General features: G+C 42.7%; 1 protein-coding gene across 1 annotated transcript in view; it reads right to left on the bottom strand.

Annotated features, from left to right (window-relative positions):
• Positions 1-15,398, bottom strand: part of Ih (hyperpolarization activated cyclic nucleotide gated potassium channel Ih) — a 571,052-nt gene that overhangs the window by 553,372 nt on the left and 2,282 nt on the right. The gene's annotated exons all lie outside the window — the stretch shown is intronic.

Below are 15,398 nucleotides of genomic sequence, written 5' to 3'. Positions count from 1 at the left end.
AGGATTCTTGTGGCTTTAGAATGTCTTTGTATTGTTATATTATCTATTTAGTAAACTTTATCTTATTATTATTATTATTATTATTATTATTATTATTATTATTACGTCCTTTTTTACTTCCACCCTCAAAGCAATTTTCGTTTTCTCAAGGTAATGCTTTGTACTTATTATGATGTTATCCATTTATTATCTTTAGTACTGTTCACTGGATTCTTTCTATTATTCATCCTTGCTTTTTTGTTCATTCACTTCCCCCCCTCTCCGCCATTACGAGGGAGCCTCCTAAACCCATGGTAATGCGGTCCACACACCTAGACGTTCCTTCAGTGTAGTTGTCACACTTCCCCCTTGGTCTATCTCACTTTCTTTTGACACTCACGTTCCTTTGTCGTTCCCTTTCATCATCTTTATCTCTCATTTTTCTTTCCTTTCCCTCTCACTTCCCTACACATTACCACCCTTTCTCTCGTCACTTTATTCCTCTTCATCCCTCCATTTCTCTATGACAAATAGATAGGTAGGTAGGTAGGTAGGTAGGTGGGTAGGTAAATAGGTACGTAAATAGGCAGGTAGGTAGGTAGGTAGGAAGGGAGAGAGAGAGAGAGAGAGAGAGAGAGAAGAGGGGAGGGGTCTTAAGCATGGAACCCGCTTTGGACCATTCCGGATCAATATTCTGTTCCGCTATGCCCACCCACCCAACCACTACCTACTCCAGCCCAACCCAACCCAACCCATATACTCCAGAGCCCTCTCTCTCTCTCTCTCTCTCTCTCTCTCTCTCTCTCTCTCAATTTCTTCCCACATTCCTCTCTGTCCCCCCCAAGCTTCTTTCTTCCAATACCTCAAACCCAACCCAACCCAACCCATATACTCCAAATCTCTCTCTCTCTCTCTCTCTCTCTCTCTCTCTCTCTCTCTCTCTCTCTCTCTCTCTCAATTTCCTCCCACGTTCCTCTCTCCTCCCCACTGCTTCTTTCTTCCAATACTTCCCTCTTCCTCCCCTCCCCCGTCTCCCACTATCCATATCTCTTCTACTCCCTCTTTCCTTTTTCACTGCCTGCTTCTTTCTCGTCCTATTACTCTTCCTCTAAGATTTTTACCCTTCCCCTTTCTCCCTTTCTCTTCCTATCCCACTTCCTCTCTCTCCCTCTTCGTACTACTCCATGCCTCCCTCTCTTCTCCTCTTTTCCTCCTTTCCTCTCCCCGTTTTTCTGTTTCTCCATCCTCGTTTCTTGTTCTCACAGTACTTTAAGATTTTTGTTTTTTACATTTAACATCCCCAGTGAAAATTTGAACTCTCAGTCTCATACTTGTCCATGTGCCTTTCTTATCATTTTTTCCTCGTCTTATTAATTTTCTACCATTTTTCTTAAAGCTCCCTATTAGGATTTTTTTTTCTATCAAGTAACAGTTTCAATCCGATTTTAGCCAAACTTAGTGAGAGGGATGCGGGTTAGCCATGAGGCAAACCAACTGTTTTTGATAACAACAATCACGTCAGAGGTCAAGGTCACAAGAAGAGTCAGGCAAGAATGAAGTATTTCGATCTTCAGGGTAATCTGTTGATGGTCAATTTCATAGGGCAAAGTCAGTTATTCGATCCTAAGATTATTTGGTGGTCGCAGGTGTTGCACTCTCTGAATACTCCTTCTAATTCTGGTTCCAGTCTGTTTTCCTATATTTTCTCGTTTTTTCTTTTTTTTTTGGCAATTTTTTTTCTCCCTCCTCGTCTTTTCCTCATTTTATTTCTTTCTCACCTCTCTCTCTTCCACCTTGGTTTGTCTCAGTTTTCTTTTTATCTCTTTCCCATCTCTCCTCTTCCTCCTTGTTATACCTCTTCATTCTTTTTATCACTCTCATCTCTCGCCTTTTCTCCTTGGGGTCCCTCCTTCTTCTCCTGTCACTTTCTTCTTTTACTGTATCTTCGTCTTCTCCTTTCCCAAGACGCCAACTTTCTCTCGTCCTGCCTAAACATACTTTCTTACCAGGACGAATCTTTTCTTATCGCTTCCATTAATGATTTTTGCAATACCCATTATTCTCTCTCCAGTTAAATTGATGTAACTACAATATGACGATTTTCCCATTACATTTAATTGGCATATTTTTTCTCTTAAGACAAATTTTTATTCTCTTATCACTGTCATTTTTCTCTTACGATTAAAAATTATCATCTCGGCCTCCCTCTCTTTATTCTCCCGTCACTACCAATCTCCCACACCTCCTCCTCTCTCATACATCTCCTTCCCATATATCTTACTCTCATACTGCCAATACTTAACAAAATACCTCTCCTCCTCCCCCCCTCCTCCTCTTCCTCCTCCTCCTTTTGTATTCCTTTGTATCCCTCCTCCTCCTCCTTCTCCTCCCACTTCTCTTCTCCCTCTTATATCTCCATACCACAAATCTTACTCTTGCACTGCCAATACTTCTTAACAAAATACCACTCCCTCCCCGTCTCCGGTCTCCTTCTCCTCCCCCTGCCATCTCGTACATCACCATTGCGCCCACACCGCTTCATTTATAACCTGCTACCATAATCCTCAATGCATCTTGGGAATAAGCCACAGAAGAGAAAGAGAGAAAAGAGAGGAGGAATGAAAGAATAAGGCTGGAAAAGGGAGAAAAGAGAGGAGGAATGAAAGAATAAGACTGGAAAAGAGAAAACAGAGAGGAGGAATGAAAGAATATGACTGGAAAAGAGAGAAGAGAGAGGAGGAATGAAAGAATAAGGCTGGAAAAGAGAGAAAAGAGAGGAGGAATGAAAGAATAAGGCTGGGAAAGAGAGAAGAGAGAGGAGGAATGAAAGAATATGACTGGAAAAGAGAGAAGAGAGGGGAGGAATGAAAGAATAAGACTGGAAAAGAGAGAAGACAGAGGAGGAATGAAAGAATAAGGCGGAAAAGAAAGAAGAGAGAGGAGGAATGAAAGAGTAAGACTGGAAAAGAGAGAAGAGAGAGGAAGAATGAAAGAGTAAGACTGGAAAAGAGAGAAAGAATGAAAGTCGCAAAGAGGAAGAGAAGAAATAAAAGCATAAACAGTTAAAAGGAAGAGAAAACAGTTAATCAAAGAGAAGAAAGAATAGTAAACAATGAGAGAAGGAAATCCAAGCAAATCCTCTCTCTCTCTCTCTCTCTCTCTCTCTCTGTAATCTTCAGCGCATCTCGGTGCATGACCCCCAGAAAAATAAAACAAAAGAAAAAACCGTGAGAGAGAGAGAGAGAGAGAGAGAGAGAGTACATATAAGACCCCAACTTGAGTCAGACGTACCCCGGTCTCCCCAAGGCCTGTCACACCTACTGGAAAAGTGAGAGAGAGAGAGAGAGAGAGAGAGAGAATAAGAAAGAAAGGATGGAAGGAGAAACAGGTCGAGGAAAGAGAGAAAGAAGATAAAGGAAAGCGGAAATAATAATAAATAAATAAAAACTGACGGGAGAGAGAGAGAGAGAGAGAGAGAGCGAGAGAGAGAGGCCCCATTTTACAGTGTTCGTACCTCCATCGTCCCCAAGTAGCAGGGAAAAGAAAGTGAGAGAGATAAAGTAAAAAAGAGAAAGCAAGAGAAAGAAAAAGAGCGGAAGAGGTCCCTCACCTTCAAGTCTCCGTACCCTGTTGTCCCGAAGCAAGAAATTGAGAGAGAATAAGAAAGCTAAAGTGAGAGAGAGAGAGAGAGAGAGAGAGAGAGAGTAGTAGACGCCCCCACCTTCAATCTTCCGTACCCCCATCGTCCCCAAGGCCTTCCCCACACCGACCTCTCCACCAGCACCACTGTTGAGACACACACCACCCCCTCACTACCAATTCTACTCCTACTATCTATTTCCTACCGTCTACCGTCTACTCCTACTGTCTACTGTCTACTCCTACTGTCTATTCAATTCCCGGTGGAGAGTATAACAGGCGAAAAAGGTACCAAAAGTTAGAATGGGTACGAATTGTCAAAGTAATTACTAACTGAACACTTACGATGCAGAGATCACACTTCATTTATGGTTAAGAAATAATCACCACCTCTCTCTCTCTCTCTCTCTCTCCATATCAAGCTGTCTATTTGTTTTTCCATCTGTAAGTTTATCAGTCTACCCCTCCATTTACACACATATCTGCCATACCTTTTTCTGTCAGTCCTCTCTCTCTCTCTCTCTCTCTCTGCTAGTCTCTCAAAGCGGCGGCCAAATCGATCAAGTTTATGTTCTCTGGTGTACTGAGCCTCTGGGACCACATTCGGCCGGACCACAGCGCTAGACAAACACAAACAAACCTTCCCTCGCTGGTACACACGGCAAACACGATAAACACAACGAATACGAGAAGACATACACGACAACTCCGACGAATATGAATTTTTGAGGAATATGGTAAACTCGACGAAAACGACAAACAAAGCGAACACTACCAAGACAAACACGAATGACGACGAATATGATTAATGAAGATACTGGAAAGCACGATAAACAAGAAAAACAAGGATGATGCGAGCACAAAGAACACATAAAGCACCACACAAACAAGCACGGTGAACACAATACACAAGACGAATAAAGTGAGGATTAAGAACACGACAAGAGCCTGATGTCCCCACTAAAATAGAAATCTCTTATCTGGGCCTCGTATCTGCAAAGGACCCAGTAAAATTAGGTAGGCTTAAGTGACTGCGTTGAGTGGTGCACAAAAATTGAATGTGGTGCCTAACAATGACCGAAATGAAGAATGCTGTAAATGAATGAAGAATAGGAAGGAATTTAGTGAAAAAAATAATGAAGTATATACACGAAGAAATTGTAAAATATTAAAGAGTTAGTGCGATGAAAAACATTGAATTAGTGGTGTTGTATTTGTAAGGTGAAGGAGGGCTGTGAGTGTGCTCTTGTGGAGAAGCAAAGGCGATCCAAGTAAGTGCAAAAAAATATCGTGGAATAAGTAAACCGAGTATTGTGGATACGTTAACTAGATGGAATAATTGTTTTTTAAAAGAGTAATCACATTGCAAGAATATGAACGATAGGATCCCTCAAAAAAATTGATGATGAAAATTATGATAATTATGATGATGATGACGATGATGATGATGAGAGTGAACTGGGATGGCAAAACTGACGATGACAGGGAAGATGATGACGACGATGAAAATGAGGACGATAATTATGTCGGCAAAAATAATGAAGTCAGCGATAACGATGACAACGACCGTATACCCGCCACGACAAGGGGTACAGACAGGCCAGGTCCTCAAAAATCCCAAATCTCTCCCGCAAAGAACATTACCTTCTCGAGCGGGACTTTTCTCTACTCGCTGTGATTGCCAATTTGCCCCGGAGGCGTGAGAGGCGTTGGGTCGCTTCTGATAAGGACGACAAACTTTTATAGATTATCTCCATTTTATACGAGGCGATGAAAGTTTACCCTTGTAGCGCGGCGAAGGCTTTCATAAACAGAGCGATTTTTATTTTCGTTCATATTTTTTGACACTGACGTAGCAGAAGGTAATGTTTTTGGCTGTGTGTGTGTGTGTGTGTGTGTGTGTGTGTGTGTGTGTGTGTGTGTGTGTGTGTGTGTGTGTGTGTGTGTGTGTGTGTGTGTGTGTGTGTGTGTGTGTGTGTGTGTGTGTGAAAGAGTGAGGGAATTACCATAACGTCTTACATGATACCTGCTCAATGACACTGGTATTATTTTCATTATCTCATATTAACAAGGAACAGGGTTACAATGATAACGACAAAGATAATGATGATGATGATTATGATGATGATGGTGTTGGGGTGGTGGTGGTGATGATGATGATGATTATGGTGGTGGTGGTGGCGGTGGTGGTGGTGATTACAGTAAGAATGGTAAGAATGATGGTGATGATAATGATGATGCTGAGATGATCGTGGTGATGATAACAATAATGATGTTGACTACGACGACGACGACGACGACGATGATAGTGATGATGATGATGATGAAATTAGTGATGATTACACTAATGATGCTGCTTATGCTGATGATGACGATGACTGTAATGATGATGACGATAACGGTAATATAGAAGGCCAATACTGCCGTTCGTTCCACTATTTCTGACGGCGGATCTGGTATTTCCTGACGTGGTGTGGTATTTGAGGGTATCGACTGCCTGACACTGGTATACCCGATCCCATGACACCGGCCATTGGTAATCCATTGGGGCGGTGACGTCAGAGGGGTTGAGGGGGAGGAAGGAGTCGGGGGGCGGGGGAGAGAGGCTCAGGAGGAGGGGGGAAGGTAGGATGGGGACAGGAAGATGGGATGGAGATGTAGGGGAGGGGGTAGGACCAGGGGAGGGAAGAAGTGGAGGAAGGCGGGGGCAGAAGGAACTATGGGGGAGAAGAGGGGATGAGGGTTCAAGAGGATATGGGGGAGACATGAGGAGGCTGAGCGTAGTGGGGAGTAGGAGTGATATTCACTAACTAATCATGCTTTTGGTGGGTATTGACGATGAGGATAATAGCAGTGATGTTAGGAGAAATCCATTTATAAAAAAGATGGTAATAATAACGACAATAATTAAAGTAATTGTGATGACGGTCATAGTGGTAATAATAATAATAATATTAATAATAAAAATAATAACCAATTTGAATATGGCAGCATTATTTATTACAACAATATTTAAGACAGTACGACGGTAGACCATAGATATCTCGTAATAATAAAACGGTGCGATAATAACAGAAAAATAAACACGAGCGTGAACAAACATAAAAGACAGCATCCTTGATAAGAACGCAACGCCAGGATGAGAGAGAGAGACAGAGAGAGAAAGAGAGAGAGAAATACGAGAAGGGAGCCGAAACACAGAAACCCTACGAACACGTCGCCTGTTGCCTGGTCTGACGTCATAGCGTCGATGTAAACAAAGTGGGATGCCAGACACCGCTTGGGAGGGAAAACAGTTCGGAAGAGGATGTTATTATTATTATTATTATTATTATTATTATTATTATTATGGTAATTATATAAACCTGAATCCATAAAAAAAAATTACGAGTAAATAGACAGCAGTGGTATATGTAGATGCCCTGGGGAAGGAATCAGTTGTAATGCCCAGCAGACGTGGATCAACTGGACAAGTCACAATAATGGTGTTTACTGATCTTATACACATGCATTCAGCCTTCAGGTATATAACTTTGTGAATTTATACCTTCGAAGTCAACTTTATACTGGGGAATATCGAGGAAAGCTTTATATACAATGAGGAATATGGTCCTTGGTGGTCATGGACAAAATGAGGGATATAATGTTGTTATAAGTGGTAGTGGTAGAAATAAAGCTAACAGAGCTGCTAATAAGTGCGATGTCTAGTTTACAAAGGCCGCCGTAGCACATCAATAACGGCAGCATTAACTGAAATAGTACCAACCGAGTAGTACTGAGTGTGAGTACTGTGCATCTCACCTGAGGGGTCGCTTGGCTCGCGTCACAGGTGACACTGTTAGACGGTCGCCTGGGACCATGCTGACACCACACTATGGAACCTCACACCCCAGCACCTAACATTACACCTCTCCACGCTCCTCTACACCTCCCCCACACACCTCCAATCCAAACTCCGATGGTGGGTAGGGCAGGTGAAACTTTTGTATGGTGTTGGGCGACGCTTTAGGGTATTTAGTTTTTTTTTTTTTTTTCCTTCATTCTGCAGTATCAATATTTTTTTTTTATTATTATGTAAATAAGATGGTGGTAGGGGCAGGTGAAACTTTAATTAACCCGAAGTTTTACAGGGTTTAGTTTTTCTATCCTTGACACTGCTGCTTCTAGTAGATAAGGGTTTTAGAATCTTTCCACTTCCACTTTTTCCATCAATCCTCACACTTCACTGTGATGACGGGAGAATTAGACGGAGCTTTTACTTGGTGCTGGACATGATTTCCCATTAGTTTGATCTCCACTGTCCATCACCTTGTAGTATCTATCAGTTGATGGTATTTTAAGCTTTAGAATCCTCGCATTTCCATATCCCCCACCACCCTCCTCCGCACCTCCACACTTCACTAGGATGGAGTCAGGGACAGGTGGAGATTATGGCTGGTGTTTGACTCGGTTCTTGAAGATTATATTAACATTGTCCTTCAATTCTCTAAGCTAATGGTGATACACAGGTCTTACAATCCTCAAACCTCCACCTTTATCACACTCCCTCAACTCCACACCTCAGTTTTAATACTAATTTTATGTTGCAGTCTTTTTTTCCAGTGTTATTGTAGGTATCAAAAACACCAGTAGCAGATGATGGAGGAGTCTCGAAACTCAAAATACACACTGTCTTTCACTTTCCTGTAGTCAATAATCGGTGCTGGACGAAAGCTTACAAGTCAATACTGTACCCAACTCTTCATTTAGCTGTAGAAATAAATAATAACACAAGAATATCAAAATACTGGACGCCGGTATAATGTCATCCTCCAAAGTTGCAAGAGAAACTGGGCCAGTCAACCAAAGTATCGTCCTTCTTATCGCCAGCATTATTCTAAAAAACTGACGAAGTAATGTGATACATGGGGAACCCAGTGATTATAAATGCAAATAATAACTAGGGCAACTACAAGTGATTATGAGAATAATAAGCACATCTTACTATTGTCATCCTTTACTTTGATATTAAAAAACTGGGTCAGCAGCGTAGTGACTAAGAAAAGAATGCAACCCACACAAAGGTCATTCGTCGCTTAACAAAGAGATAGGTCAGCGGTACAAGAATAGCACTCGTTGTGATGCCATCCTTCACTTCACTATAAAGTCAAGATCAACAGTACAGTGATATCGAAAAAAGGACATATAGTACTGACGTCATTCTCCTGATCTGCGCGTCCTTCAGTTCACTAAAGCTCACCGATGTAACTGGTCCCGATAAATGCCAGATCTCATGAACCTCTGAAGACAGTGAAATCGATTTGTAGTTCTTCACCGTCTGAGGCAGATGCAAACAATTACTATAATACAAAGATCCCTGCCGGCCAGCGTGAAATATATACGGATAAACACCCATTAACCACAGACTGCAACCATTTCACATTAGGGTTAAAAACAAGAAGAGGCTGACTAGTAGGATGTGAGTGGAGTAGAGGGGGAGAGGAGGAGAAGACTATGGATAAGATGAAGCGATGGAGTGAAGAGGTATGTGAGATGGGGGAGGGCAACAAAATGGCAGAGAACAGGACAACATGGAGACGATTGTTTGTGACCATCTCTTTCGGGATTATGGGCCTCAGAGTATATATAGATAAAAACAGATAGATAAACAAAGATTCTAACCCTCCAATGAGAGAAACATATGCAAACAATCACTATTACACAAAATTCTCATCCCTTCAGCTCCATCGCCAGTTACAGTCGACCAATCCAGCACACACTGGTCTCAGCTGGTTAAGGCGACAGCTGACCACTCGCTTCAGAAAGTACCGATCGATTGTTTCACAACGAACACTGTTGCTGGTCGCGTACTTTGTAGAGCAAACTTTATGCATAGTGTCTTATATATAATACGTAATTTTCTTTCTTCATGCAACACATAAAACAATAACGAAACCACACTGTACATGAAAGATTATTGGGGAGAATTTTCGTGCGTTTCATCCACTATATATATCAAAATGCTGAGACGGAGAAAAGGTATTTTAGCGACATAAACAATAATTAGGACACATAATTTGTAGGGCGTTAGAAACAGATGTAAGTTACGATTACACACTGATCTAGCCACTTCAATGTTACACAGGGCTAAAATATTCAGCATCACACTTTGGAAAAATTTGGGTCATATTCTGGTCGGTCTGGGAGACCCTGTGTCTTCCTAGGAGATAAATTTTGCAACCCTTTTTTAAAATCTGTATTATATGAATGTTTTTAAACATTCATTTGTACTTTACTTGTACTGTCTAATCATGAACACATTCTGCATAGTTAAATGGGAACTGAATATACAGATGCTATATGCAAGAAAAAAAAAAAAAAAAGGGAAGTAAGAAATACCACGAGGCTTCCTAAGACAACAAAAACGTGGTCTGTAGACAAGTGATTTAGATAGTCACTTTTTGCACAAACGTGAAAAGCCACACTTACACACCTCGTCACTCTTCATATTACCCACAGTCGCAAGTCCCACGAAGAATTCCAGATAAGGGGCGTTGTAGGAAAGGTGTGATGGTGGTGTGAAGTCCGGAGCTTACTGAGACAAGGCTGGGTTGCTTGGCTAATGCAGTCTACTGGGGCACCACACACTCACTCTGCCTCCACACCGATCATGACCTTTTGCCAGTCCTCGCTAACTCCCACCTCACAGTCAACATCGAACTTGGCGCCCAGAATGCTTATATTACGCAGCTCAATGGTAAAAAAGGCAACACTACAGCTTAACATCCTTCAATCAGCATTTTTACGTGACCGCACATATAGTCTAGCGTTAATATATTGCTATAACTCAGCATTCAAGATGGGGAGATGGCAATTTTAGAAGCAGTAAAACGGGTAAAGATTAGCTTTAACTCTACGTCATATTAGAGCTCTGGCATCAAAATTTACGATGTGCTTAGATGAAGACAGGTAAATTAATTCATCATCATCATTATCGTCCTGAGTCGTTCTCCCACCAAAGGATGGAGTGACGTAATGAACATGACGTACCCAAAAGAAGAAAACAACACAATTACTTTGGGCCTTCTCTTAGCGCCGATAACAAGCGGATTTTGTGTGTGTGTGTGTGTGTGTGTGTGTGTGTGTGTGTGTGTGTGTGTGTGTGTGTGTGTGTGTGTGTGTGTGTGTGTGTGTGTGTGTGTGTGTGCGTGCGTGCGTGCGTGCGTGCGTGCGTGCGTGCGTGCGTGTGTGTGTGTGTGTGTGTGTGTGTGTGTGTGTGTGTGTGTGTGTGTGTTTACGAGAAGTTCCCCTAAACACAGACTCATTCAGTGCACTTTTCTCTCTAAATTTCCCAATATCTCCCACACACACACAAAAAAAATCTTATTGAACGTAGTTTCCACGAAATTTAAGGGCAGAATCGGCGCATTGTCGCTGATATTCTACTTTTTACCTTTTCAATTTCACAGACGTACCCTTTGTTCATTAGCAACAAAATATATATAAAAGATGTCAGAGCACAGAAGTGGTTAACAGATGAAGCTTGATTAGAACAGGTGAGTCAGGATGGGTTAGATTAGGCCAGATTAAGATAAGGTAGGTCAGGTTATGTACGGTTCTTAGGTTAAGCTATGTTTGGATGCAACTGGTTATGAGAGATTAGGTTACGCAATACATCGTTATGCTATCAGAGAACAGGATAGGAGACCAGTACAGTAAATCAGGCTAAGATGAGGTCAGTTCTCGTCAGGATTGGGTAGGATAGAATGGGATTAAAACAGACAAGACGAACCGAAAAGAAAATGCATAAATTTCCTTTCCGAATTTTTACACACTCTATCCCAAGGCTTCCTAGTGGAGGTGGGCCAGTGTAAGGAGTGCGAGGGACGCTTTACGTTAATCGATGTCACTAAACATAGCATCCCCTGGGCTCGCCTGGTTTATTTAGTGCCTTAAAGGTCGACTAACTCCACACACACACACACACACACACACACACACACACACACACACACACACACACACACACACACACACACACACATCCTTACACTGACACGGATACACGCACACTCACCCCACTCATTCCGTACCATACCACCCACACGCACGCATCAACACACATCCATTCACTACAGTTCTTTTATCTTAACTTGGTCCAGATTTTTGTCCTGGTGCATCTAATTTCACGAAGCTCAGTGGCAGACAAAGACAATAACATGGCTCTACATCCTTCGCACAGCACTTCTTCATGACTAGCACCATACTTTAGTGTTAACCTCTTGCTTCAATTCATTACTTAAGACGAAGAACTGGCAATTAAGTTCAAGTTACAGTAAAACGAGTCATATGCACGCCAATACACACACACACACACACACACACACACACACACACACACACACACACACACAGAAATTTCCTTAGCGCTTCTTCTCCATTAATCAATAAAACTGGAAGAGCTACAACAGAAGAAGCGAAACTTCTTCAGAATTTCTTGACCCCCGACAAGACGGGAGTTAAGTTGTAAATGCCCCTTCAAGATGAACCCCCCCGCCCCCCCGTCTCCTCCCCCCACCCACCTACGCCAAGCTGGAGAGAGAGAGAGAGAGAGAGAGAGAGAGAGAGAGAGAGAGAGAGAGACCAATTTCTTATACAATGTCTAGTCTATCCTCTTAATGTTAATCCACACCTGTTCCTTTCTCTAGTTCCTTTTTCACTCCCTTTCTTCTCTACAATCCCCACTTCCTTTCCTTCACACCTTCTTCCTTTCCCTCCCCGTTTTCCCTTCTTTCCCAGCTTCCTTCCCTCCATATCCCATTTTTCCTCCCATTCCTCCTCTCCTGTAGCTTCCCTTTCCTCTGCATCCCTCCCATTTGGCTTCTGTTCCCCCTTCCTCTCTTCCTACAGTACTTATGAGTCACTGTCTCTCCATCCCCCCCCTATCTCCCTCTTCTCTCCTTCCTTACCTCCCTCTCTCTTTATCATTCTTTTCCTCTCCTTTCCTCACCTCATATTTCACCTTTTCTTTTGTCCTCTTTACTTTCTCATTTAAATCTTCCTTTTATTTCTCCTATTTCTCAATCTTCTTCTTATTCTTGTTTTCTCCCTATTTTTTTTCTTCGTCTCCCTCCTACGTTTTACTCACCTCCTCTCCCTCACTCTCTCTCCTTTCCGTTCTTTCCTCACCTTCACTTTCCTTCCTCTATCTTTTCTCTTCCTTCTTTCTTCCCTTTTCTCACGCTCTTTCCCTCCTTTTTCTCCACTCTTCTTTTTCATCTACTCTCCTCATCGTTCCAGTCTCTCTCCATAATTATCTCTTCCTCTATGCCTTTCTCTCCTTTGTTTCCCTTCTTCCTTAGTTTATTCTCCTATCCCTCCTGTTTCCTCCGCGTCTCCCTTCCTTCCTCCTCTCCAGCTCTCTCCCCCACGTACTTCCCTACTTCCCTCCCATTTGGCTTCGGTCCACCCTTTCTCTCCTCCTACTTATCATTCACCTCCATTCCCTCTTCATCTTCCCATCTTCTCTCCCGTTTCTACCCATCTTTAACTCCCCCATCTTTCCTCCTTTTTCTCCCTACTTTCCTCCACCTTCTCCTTTCTTTCCCACTTCTTACTTGTTCCTTCCTTGCCACGTCTATATTCTACTCGCTACATCTCCATTTTCTTTCTCCCTTCATCTCCCCCACTTTTATTCTCCTCCCCAACGCTTTTCCTTGTTTCTTCAATATCATCCATCATCTCACCTTATTTACTTTCTGCTTCTTGACTGTTCCTCTCTCTCCTTTCTGTGACCACTTTCTGCTCACCTTCTCTCTCTCTCTCTCTCTCCCTTTCTCCCTTCGTCACTCCTCCCTTTCCCCTCCACCTCTCTCTCTCTCTCTCTCTCTCTCTCTCTCTCTCTCTCTCTCTCTCTCTCTCTCTTTGTGTGTATATATATATATATATATATATATATATATATATATATATATATATATATATATATATAGTACATACCTCTCCCTCCAACCCTCACTACCTCCAGCTGCCTCTCCTCCGCCATGTACACTTGGCCGCGTCCATGTCCGTGAGTGAGGAGTGCCAAGAGCGGACAGATGGCTGCTTGTAAACACTGAGGATATATACTCTCTCTCTCTCTCTCTCTCTCTCTCTCTCCTACTTACCCTTTGCTCCCTTCCCCCTTCCCTCCTCCTCTCCCTTCCCCACTCCCCTTCCTTACCTCTACGTCTCTCCTACTCTTCTTCCGCTCCTGTTCTCTGCTCCACATCACCCTCTCATTCCTTTTCCTTCCTCTTGGCCCCAGTTCTATGAGTCACCTCTCTTTTTCTCCATTCTCCCCTTCTCTCCCCTGTCTCCTTTTCCCCCTACGCCCCCCTCATGCCTTCCTCTACGTAACTTTCTCCCCTCTCCCTCACTTTCTGCTCTTTTACACCACGATTTCCCCCTCCCCATTCCCTCTCTCCTCTTTCTTTATTCCTTTCCTTTCCCTTCCACCCCTCTATCCCCTCCCCCTTTCTTTCTTCTCCCCCCACCTCGCACCTCTCCCTTTCCCCTAACGCGTTCACTCCTCTCTCTCTCCCTCTCCTTTCCACTTTCTTTCCACCAACTCCCCCTCTCCTCCTCCCCTCCCCTTCTACACTTCCCCTCCTTCATCCCCTCCCTCGTTCACCACAACCTGACGCCATGTTGCTGAGGAGGTTAGCAAATTTGCCCGTCCAATGTCCGAGTCCGGGAATGTTGCAGGAAGGATGCTGTGTATATTGCTAGCTTTCCCCATGGTTGGATTATGTCATGATATGTGCTGATTCTTGGTATAATAATAATTTTCAAGATTTTACGGTTATACTGAACTTAATGTCACAAATAAGACTAATTCTTTTAACGATGCACTTTCATCTACTTAGGTAAAATCATTCACATCAATGATGAGTGACTGTAGTCTCCCTGCACTTGGAAATCCGCTCTCCTGTTTCCAGCTCTGGATTCTACATATCCCATTTCTTAGCTAGTAGGCTATACCATGATGATGATGATGATGATGATGATGATGATGATGGTGAATAAGACAGTGTTTGTCCTTCGAAGCAACATAAGGGTGAATGTAAACCGGAAATGAGCAAGAGAGGTGGGTGAAATGACTGGTGATACCGGGATAGAGGATGACTCATTACAGACAGGTGTCGCCTTCTGCCACCTGCTCCTTACCCGTTACCTCTTACCCCCCTGCCTCTTTTTCCGTATCACCAGGAAGAATTTGAGGATAAAGGATGATGATGATGATGATGATGATGATGATGATGATGATGATGATAATGATGATGGTGGTGGTGGTGGTGGTTTTTCTTGAAGCTTATTCCTAGTGACCCCAGCTAATGGATCACAGGGGTCATGAGGAACGATAACCATCTTAATGAGCCTTGTGGACCGATGAAGCCAGTCATTTACATACCAAATCCCAAAAGTTATAAACCAGAATATGACCTTGTGATGAGTAGATAAAAGCGAGTAGATAAAAGTCTGACCCTCTTCCTCTCCCTCCACTGATTTTCCTCCCCCCTTCCTTCCCCTCATCTACTGCCCTTCGAAAGTTTAAAGCTAAATTTCACTTCATTAATTTGGACTTTCTCCCACAGCTGACTTGTATAATACAAATCCAGAGAACCCCAAAATACCCTCAAGAACAGTACACAGTTCTTTCAAAAATCCAAAGGCACATTTCATTTCAACTATTTACACTTTTCTCCAATCGTTTAAATATCTAATTAAAAAGAGGAAACCCCACCAAAATAAACTCAAGG

Source organism: Coenobita brevimanus, chromosome 96, assembly GCF_032717465.1.
Source record: "Coenobita brevimanus isolate Jiangsu-jjx chromosome 96, ASM3271746v2, whole genome shotgun sequence".
NCBI lineage: Eukaryota > Metazoa > Arthropoda > Malacostraca > Decapoda > Coenobitidae > Coenobita > Coenobita brevimanus.
The sequence above is the reverse complement of the archived record's forward strand: the minus strand, read 5'-3'. Positions and strand labels throughout refer to the sequence as shown.